The following is a 9,252-nucleotide window of genomic DNA, read 5'->3' as shown; positions in this document are numbered from 1 at the left end:
CTTTCTTTTGGAGGACAAGCCCCACTTGGAGAGGAGATTCCTGTTCTCCGTTGCGGCTTTGTCCACGACCTCTTTGACCACTTCACTTGGGAAGAGGTCTTTTCCCCAGATGTTGGAGGCTATCAGCTTCCTTGGTTCGTGCCTCACCACAGCCGAGGCGAACACGAACTCTCTACAAGCCCGGCGGGCTTTAATGAAATTATATAGATCTTTGGTGACCGTTGCCAAATGAGCTTTGACAAAGACCATGAACATATCTGGTTTCTCGGTTACACTTGCCTTTGTCTCTAACCCGGTTTGTAGAGACATGGAGGCGGCAAGTCGTTCTTTAGTCTCCTGCTCCCTGCGCAGGTGAAAGTCCGACAACTTTGATAGGTCTTCACCGAACTGACGTCCAGCAATGTCAGCCTCTAGCTTCCCGACTGAGAAGGTGTTATAGACATCCTTCCAGTCCGCATTATCAGATGGTAGGGCAAGGGAAAAGGGTCTACACTCCTCAAGTGTAGGACAAGGTTTTTCTTGCCTCGACTGCCTTCAAGGCTGCCTTAAACCCTTTCTCCATAAAGGGGAAGGCACGGGAAGAATCAGTAATGAAGGAAGGGTGCTTCTTGCTGAGAGCCGGCACCTTGGAATTAGTGAAGGCCCTCTCCTTCAAGGTTTTGGTAAACAAGGTCTGGGCCTTGGGGAGGTCCAGAATGATGACCTCTTTCGGCTCAGTTTCCTCTTTGGAAGGGGGTTCCGTCCTCAGGCATACGTAACAATCCGGATAGGCCCCTTTGCTGGGCCAGAACTCCACATCATCTACTGGGACAGTGCCCCGTTTCTCGCAGAGGAAAATCTTCCCCCCTGACATCGGCATGTGCTCAGCATACCTCCAAGGGTTGATGTCAAAAAAGGCGGGAAGATCTTTGATGTTTAGCTTCTTGGGGGCTAAACGCGTAGACATGAGCTGGTGCATTTCAGTCCATAGAGAAGCCTCCTTCTCGTACGACTGCTTTTGTATGTCCTGGAACATAGACAAAAGCGAGTGCAGCGTATTGGTGATCGAGTCTAGCTGGGGGTCAGAAGAAGTCGACGGGACAGGCCCAGCCACCGTAGCCGATGAAACCGAAATCGTTTTGGTTTTCTCCGCGTCGCCTTCAGGATGAAAGACAGTTTCTTGTCCAGTTCTTCCACTAAGAGATCACGTTCCGTCTCCTCGGAGACAACTGACAAGTTGTCTTCTAATTGGATGTCTTTCAAGGCATCGGATACCTCAGATTCTATCGGAATCTGGACGAGGGGAATCTCAGGTTGAGCCTGGGGAATAATTGCATCCGAAGATGCCCTAGGGAACAGACAAGCCCTCATCTTCTCATTAGGAAGATATGGGCCAGAAGTGTTCTTCTGAAAACCTCTGACCCATTTTTGCAGCGTATCTCTTGCTGTATCCCTTGACTCTGTGGACTTCTGATCATCAAAAGCTTCTTTTACCAGTTTGTCATAAACGGTACATACCTGTGGGTCCCAATACTTCAGAGATCCCTTCGTAACTGCGCAGCGCGCGTGGGTCCTGCACATATCATGGCCACAGAAGCTCTTACTGCGGACCTTGCAGAAATGGTTCCCGAACTCGGGATGCTCCTCTTGTAAAGAAAGAAAAGCATATAAGTATTCGGTGAAAATCTCAGATTTCATCATACAGATTTGTAAAAAAATTTTTTAGCTTAGGATAGAGTAAGCTAGAAAAAAATGAAAGACACCCACAAGTGCCTCCTGTCCAGCCCATTGCTATGACTTCCTCCAATATTGAACATTAAATTCTTGACGAATTATATGGGAAGATAATATCCTTGGATATGAAGTGTAATCTTAACACTGTCTTTCAGGTTCAATATTGGGGATTATTCAATAATGGATATCATCCATTAATTAAACAGAGAGAATCGCTCTCTAGATGTGGTGGTCTCACAATAGGCTGCCCATGAAGCACCTTGTAGGTTGGAAAAATTTTTGTATAGGCTACAGTACAGACCATTGCCGTCAGTACTGTGTGCCTGCCCTGGGCTGTTGAAGGCATGTACTGCCTTCAAGATAAGGGGCGGCGGGTTGCCGGGAGTTGCTCCGCTGTCGGAGGGTCCCTCTATCAAGGTGGACCCGCCGGCAGCCGGCGGAAAAATGTCTGCAGACTTTGGATGACCAGCCGCCGGCAGTCAACATAGTTGCCGGCGGCCGGCCAGAGTGCGTGCCTGTTGCCGTTGGGTCGCCGATCAACGGTACCCCATGGCAAGCGGCCGCAGAGCAAACTGACGGCGGACAGACGTCCGAGATGGCTGCCGGCAGTCGGCCCAGGGTAGATGAAAGATAAAGGAAAAGCGTGGATGGGGGGAAAGCAAAGGCTCAGCCTTGCAGACCTTCATCCAGAATGAGGGTTCATATGGAAGGGGGAATTATATTCGGGCTTCCATCCAACCATAGCCCATCTATATTGGTAGTAGGATCATGGAAGGCAGTCCAAGGAAGGGCTGAAGAACACTCTAAGAAAAGGGGAGGATCCCTGCCGGCAGCAGACAGGGTACCTCAAGCCAATTCCGCAAACTACCCATAGGGTCGATTGAAGAATGATGGCCAGGATGTGCGAGGGCTAGGCCAACACCAAAGGACAGCAGGGGAGGGGCAAGGGTCCTGTAGGTGAGGTAACACCTAGAAGGCACTACCTAACCTAAGAGATTCTGATCCGTAGTAAAGACAACCTTAACGGCCGGGGAATTCAATTCCCCAGGTTGGGTTAGTCTGAAAAGTGAGAAGGCGGCACACAGGTCGCTGTCTCAAGGGGGAACAGAATCTAGTGCCGAAGGCCCTAGGCAAGGGAAGAATTCAATTCTTCGGCTTAGGACCTGCCAGCACAGGACTGTCTGCTAGGCCATGGGAAGGAGGAATTATCGTATAACCCCTCCAGGGTATGGCCTAGGGAGGTCTAGCCTCCTGCATTGGCAACCTAACCTGATTTGGGAAATCATTTCACCAAGACAGACGGTTGTCAATGACAGACATTCTACTCTGATGTCCCGTTCCAGGCTCAAAACCGACTCAGTGGTTGAGAGAAAGAAACGGGAACACCCCAGTAAAGATTTACCAGAACACAGTTCAAGGCAAAGCCAACCAGAGTTAGCCTAGGCTAGTCAGAGGGAAGAGGAATTGCTCTTAAATCTCGCAAGGAGATTGGTATCGACTTAAAAGGTATAGGAGGTGTCAGTCGCCACTTAAAAGACAATACAAGAGCAATTGGGGGTATGTAAGAAAGTATAGTAAAGCCCCTAGGCTGGTAGCCTAGGCGCAGATGAGAAACGGTCACCGAAACTCTCTCGTATACTATCTTGAAAGAGGAAAATTTTTATGCAGTAATATCTTAATTGTATAAAATATTGCCTGAGCTTCAATAAAACTTTACCAGGAAGGTTATATCATGCATGAAGAGTGTAGGTGCCTAGGCTAGAAAGCCTAGCACTCGTGGGGCTCGGTCATAACTCTGCCAAATCCACGACAACAAGGGCATAATAATAATTCCTAGCTAATTTGCTAAATAGCTAAAAGTTATTAAAGCGATGAATGCGGGAAAGTCGTTCTGGCTGACTAAATATACATGCAAAAAACGATCGCGTCCATGATGCCATCCGGCTGGCAACAGCTCTTGTTACGTTAATTACGATCTTAAATCGAGGAAAAAACTGGCAAGAGCTTACATTTATACAATTCAAAGATAATACTTAACTTTCCAGAAGCAGATGAGGCTGGGGAAGACATCATCGCAGCAAAACAATCCAAAATAGCGAGAGATAACACGGGATAAACACCGGTCTAGAGCGCTACAAGAGAAAGAATGACTAGATGGCGCCACGCAGAGGCGGGCTGGCGCCCAATTACAGTACAGTAGGAGTGTTACCTTAATAACGGCTCTCCTATAATTCTTGCCACTTTCCCCTCTCGAAGCGAAAACGCTATTAGGGGTGTAGATAGCTACTGTATGTGACGTGTCAAGAATACGTCCTCTGATATTATGCGATATCCCTTTTAGAAATATAAGGGATACTCGCTCCAGGAGTTAGAATTCTGGATACCTTTAGTAAAATTCTCTGGGATATATCACTGTAGTGAAATATAACCTAGGAAGCTACTAAGAAGGAACTTCCATCAGGACGACATAGCCTGAGCCCAAAAAACGATGGTACATCACCAAATAACGTCCATAACAGAGTAATAAAGCGATAGAGAATTTCCAATGAACAGCCAGCTATGGCGGCAGGAGAAAATCTGAAGAAGTTGGGTATAGTTCTACCTGTTGTACCACGGGGGCGCTAGTGTACACCTGGCATATCTGCGATAAGCCTCGAGATTTTGAATTTAGCCATTATATAACCAGCGGATAAGTTTTATATTTAAAAATTGTATTTTGTGTAGGAAAAAGTTTACACAAACACCGCCCATAGTATATACAGTGAAATGTAGTTTTCCAGATGTATTTTTAAGTCTTTCAGGTGATTTTGATATCCATTGTGTTGGATATTTGTTAGTCTTACAGTGAGGTAATTTTTAACAATGTTCAAAACCTAACAAATTATGAGAATTTTTTTCATAAAACTGCCTGAAACACAAAAATATATTAGAAATACTATATTTTACCAGGGACACAAACAGGAACACGATCTAACCAAAAATTACCTGCTTTATCTAAGTTAGGAGCTATGTCCTTACTCATCTTACCTAATAGGGGGGATAATAACCACCAGGACACTGAGTCCTTATTATAATTATCCACTACAATCTGACAATCCCAATTGTGGCAGAAGTCATTAAGAAAAAGGACTATTTTCCACACTTCGAAATTTGTCTTAACAAAAAAGTCTTTGTATTTAGATACGGTACTGTAGAAACAATTTTTGGTCTTTGAAATATTAAATTTCTCATGCCACCTACAAATGGGATGTCTTTCCCTAAGAATACAGAACCTAACCCAGTTAAGCCACGTTATCAATAGCCTCTTCATGCTTAAAACAAAGATAAATGGTCATAATACAGAAATGTTTGCAAATGGGGAACAGAAACCTGCTACCAAAACAAGAGCATCAAAAGAAGTATCAAATTGATAAAAATCAGTCAGTGCCAAAATAGAGGTGAGTGAATAACCAAAAAAGTCTAGTGGTGATAAAAAATGTGCTGATTGGTCATTTAGATAATGATAACATATGGCACACAAGTTCTAATAAGAGAAAATGGGTACAGTAGTTAAAATAATTATTATAAGGGAAAAGTTTGTTTGCAAAAAAAATTACATGTAGTGGGAGCATTTGTAGCAGATTGGATAACAGTTAAAATATCAGTAGGAGCCTTTATATAACGACGGACAGGCCCTTGCATGCATAGAACACGTGCTAACCTAAACCTCCCCACCTAATCTAACCTACAAGCTGTGTCCTTAACCAACAACCCCTTAAACTGTTGTATCCTTAGACTTTAAAGTTGTAAATAAGGGAGTTATGGGGTATGGCCATCATCATACATACATCCCTGTAAGTAAAATTAACCTAACCTACAACAACATTTCCTTTCCTCACCTAACCTGACCTAACCTTACCCTAATTATAATGAAAACCTATGATAAACTTTATGGCATTGCAATAACCCTAATGAAGAAAATATGAGGTATTCCATGAAAGTATCGATGTTGTTTGTCGTCGCCATCTTAAGGTTTAAAGAGGGTATTATTGTACTATATTATAGGGTAATGTAACCTAGGGTAAAAAACTACTTTTTTCTATAGAAAAAAATCGTTTTTTCCCTAGGTTACATTGCTCGGTAATACAGTAAAATAGTACCATATATTTTCTGCACGAAATGATACCCTGTAATACAGTAAAACTTTTCCTTTAGGAGATCTATTCTACTAGGACAATTATAAAGTCCTAACTAGGTTTCATTGTGGTTTAGGTCAGGACAATATTTTCGGCTAATATAAAATACTGTTATTATCATAGAAACCAATGTAAAAGGCACAAAATAAAGGTAAATTTTTACAAGCACTTACCAGGCCATAGGCGATATTTGCCATTACAAACAACATCAGCTACACATTTCAGTCACTTTTTCTTCTATGCACTTTTCGGCGGAAATGCATAATTAACGAGTTATTCAATATCTTATTTTTAATATTTGTTAAAAAATGGACAAGTCATTCGACATGTTGACTCCACAGCAAATATTGTCATCTGAGCCTCTTTGCACCCTCGCATACCCATAAGTAAGTAGTCCAATATATACTAATATTTTCCTCAGCCAATTTTTTTTATTTGTTTCATTTGTATGCATGTCTTTTACATATTGTAATTAATATTTTGTTATTTTGTTATTTAGTTTACGTTAAATCACTTAGAAAAACGTTATTGTGGTTTTTTTCCCCCCCCCCCTTTCTAAGGCATTTTTGGTCCGAGGCACAAGCGTTAGCGGTTGAAAAGCATTTTTTTCGTGCATCCTCTCAGGCATTTTATTTTTCTCTTCTCGTTTTTCATGTTTGTATGCATGTATTTTAAACATTTTACTTAATATTTTGTTGTACCAAAATGGGTTAGCGTATTTCTCTGTACTAGTTTACGTTGAAGCACCTAGAAAAACGTTATATTAATTTTTTTTAGTTTTTTCCCCTTTTTGGAGGCATTTTGGGTGCGAGACACACACATTTCCGGTATGGCGCGCATTAATCTTCTGCACATTCGTTACAGTTCAAATTTTAGTTTGCGATGGCAACCGTCGAAGTCAGTTGTGCGGGCTGTAGTCTTGACTATTTTAAGTGTATCAATACCTTTTATTCGAAAAACAGCGAAATCATAATTTTTTTACAAGGACACGGTGCTTTACCTGTGGCAGTGAAGTGCCCCCATTGTGATATTCTTTGCAGTTATAATAGTAATACGCACCTGTTTTTCTGTCGACGTCGTAGGAAAGCTCCCAAGAAAAAAGCTAGTGTTCAGTGTACATACACCGTTTCTTTGTTCAAGGGTACATTCTTAGATAATGCACATGTGAAACCTTGGGAAGTGGCTCTTTTTGTGAATCATTTTTAAAGCAAACATTGGGATCACTCTACCATCATAGACTGTTTACATTGGTCGAGCAGAACAAGTGTGGATTGGCGAAGCTTTTGTTCGGAAGTAACCGAAAAGTGGTTTTCAGAACAATCCCCGGTGGGTGGTCAAGACATCGTCGTGGAAATTGACGAAACACTAATTGTACGTAGAAAATATAATCGTGGTAGACAATTAAATCAAGTGTGGTTGTTTGGAGGAATTGAGCGTGTGTCCAAAAAAAAATTTATCATTCCGTTACATCACGAAGGGCAAGACAGAAGTGCTGAGACCCTTATCCCATTAATTAAAAAGTATATCTTGCCAGGCTCTATTGTAATTAGTGATGGTTGGGCAGCGTATCGAAATGTAGGAAATGAGGGATATACCCACAAAGTGATAAACCATAGTGAGGAGTTTGTCCAAGGGACAGACCCAAGTGTGCACACGCAAAACATTGAAAGACTTTGGAGAGACGTCAAGGAGTGGTCCAAACGACCGGGGAATCGATCTGAATATCTGGAACAATATTTGGCCAGATATTTATTTATTTCACGTTACAATCACGATCAGTGTTACCATCATTTTTGGCTGCAAGTTGGTCAGCTTTACAGACCACATGGTGACCGTGCACGACCCATTGCTGAACAACCTGAAGCAGATAACCCAGTATCGGACTCTGATTCAGACTCATAAGGTAAATACATAATTTTTTCCTGTGACGAGCTAGGTTAGGCACAGTGACCGCTTAGGTTAGGGGCAGTGACCGCCTAGGTTAGGGGCAGTGACCGCCTAGGTTAGGGGCAGTGACCGCCTAGGTTAGGGGCAGTGACCGCCTAGGTTAGGGGCAGTGACAGGTTAGGTTAGGTTAGGTTAGGATAGGTCAGGTTAGGTTAGGTTAGGATAGGTCAGGTTAGGTTGGTTTCTTTAGTTATCAATGGCAAGAAAATATGTTTTTCTAGTTGATTTTGATGTGTTTTGCAGGAATTTCACCTTCATATTTGTCGAAAATACACAGTTTTTGTCACACACCATTTAGGGTGTGGGATAAAAACGGGTGATTTCCGCCAAAAATGAAGGTGAAATTCGTGCAAAACACATCAAAATCTACTGGTAAAACATATTTTCTGGCCCCTAGGCCCTGGTAAGTCATAGTAAAAATTTACCCCACAAATACCCAATCTTAATGCATATAATAAGTTTTACTTTCATAATTACCTTGAAATAAGAAGTAGCAGTTCCTCGTTATGAGTTACGGCAATTTATTGTAATCTTCCTAAATTTTTCTTTCAAATTTGTGGTCCATTATATGTATTTCACAGCAGCTAGGATTCTGAAAAATATCCACTGCTAGACACTTCTAATTTGGCTTTTGGGTAGGTTGAAATTGAAGGTTGAGGAGTTGAGGTAAAGTTCCAGGTTCCTCGTTGCTCTCTCCACAACACTGTGATTGTGGGCACAGTACTAGAAGCGTAGTAGATGCAAAGCGCTGCAATCTGCAGAAAATTCATTATCGTTAGTTACCTCTTACACAGACAGCCCAGCTTGCATACTTTTACTATACAGGGCTACATCTTTGGTTAGTGTTTCTAAATTCCTTATTTCTATGTTATTGTTTCTAAATTCTCTTAATTCATTACAGCTAAACATATGCTCGGTAGTATCCTCTGCCTCCCTACACAACGCACGAAGCCTATCGTCATCATTCCTGTTAATATATTTTTCTTTTAATACTAGCATATTCAACCTTTTTTTATAACTTTTACTGCCTCATTAGTATTTAGTTCTCCCATGTAGTCTCTTCTGCCAATACTAATCACAAACCTCAGTTTGGTCATCTCTGCTTTCTTTTCTTCTATTTTTTCTTATATATTTTATTTGCCACTTTACTTTTTATTTATTTCTTTGAGTTATTGTTTTTTATACTTTCTTACTTCAATTTTAATATACTTTTTGCACATTTCTATAATATTTTTTCTCCGGCATCCCTCATATGGTTCCCTTATTTGGTCTTCCACTATCTCCTTAACTAGTTGTTTATCATCTGATGTTATGAATTTATGATGTTATAAAAATGCATCAACTTCTTATACTCTATCCCATTTTCAACTGACCATATTCATGACTGTTTCTGCTATTAACCCGCATTCATGTTCAG

At 41.5% G+C, this 9,252-nt stretch overlaps 1 protein-coding gene across 1 annotated transcript in view; it reads right to left on the bottom strand.

Moving 5' to 3' along the window:
- Positions 1-8,540, bottom strand: part of LOC137634944 (G patch domain-containing protein 11) — a 56,844-nt gene extending 48,304 nt beyond the window's left edge. Inside the window, exon 1 of the mRNA XM_068367507.1 lies at positions 8,313-8,540. The gene's annotated coding sequence lies outside the window, so the exon portion shown is untranslated. The remainder of the gene's footprint in view (positions 1-8,312) is intronic.
- Between the last annotated feature and the right edge of the window lie 712 nt (positions 8,541-9,252).

The sequence above is a fragment of the Palaemon carinicauda genome, chromosome 45 (genome assembly GCF_036898095.1).
Source record: "Palaemon carinicauda isolate YSFRI2023 chromosome 45, ASM3689809v2, whole genome shotgun sequence".
Taxonomy (NCBI): Eukaryota; Metazoa; Arthropoda; class Malacostraca; order Decapoda; family Palaemonidae; genus Palaemon; species Palaemon carinicauda.
This window is presented reverse-complemented; position numbering and strand designations above follow the sequence as displayed.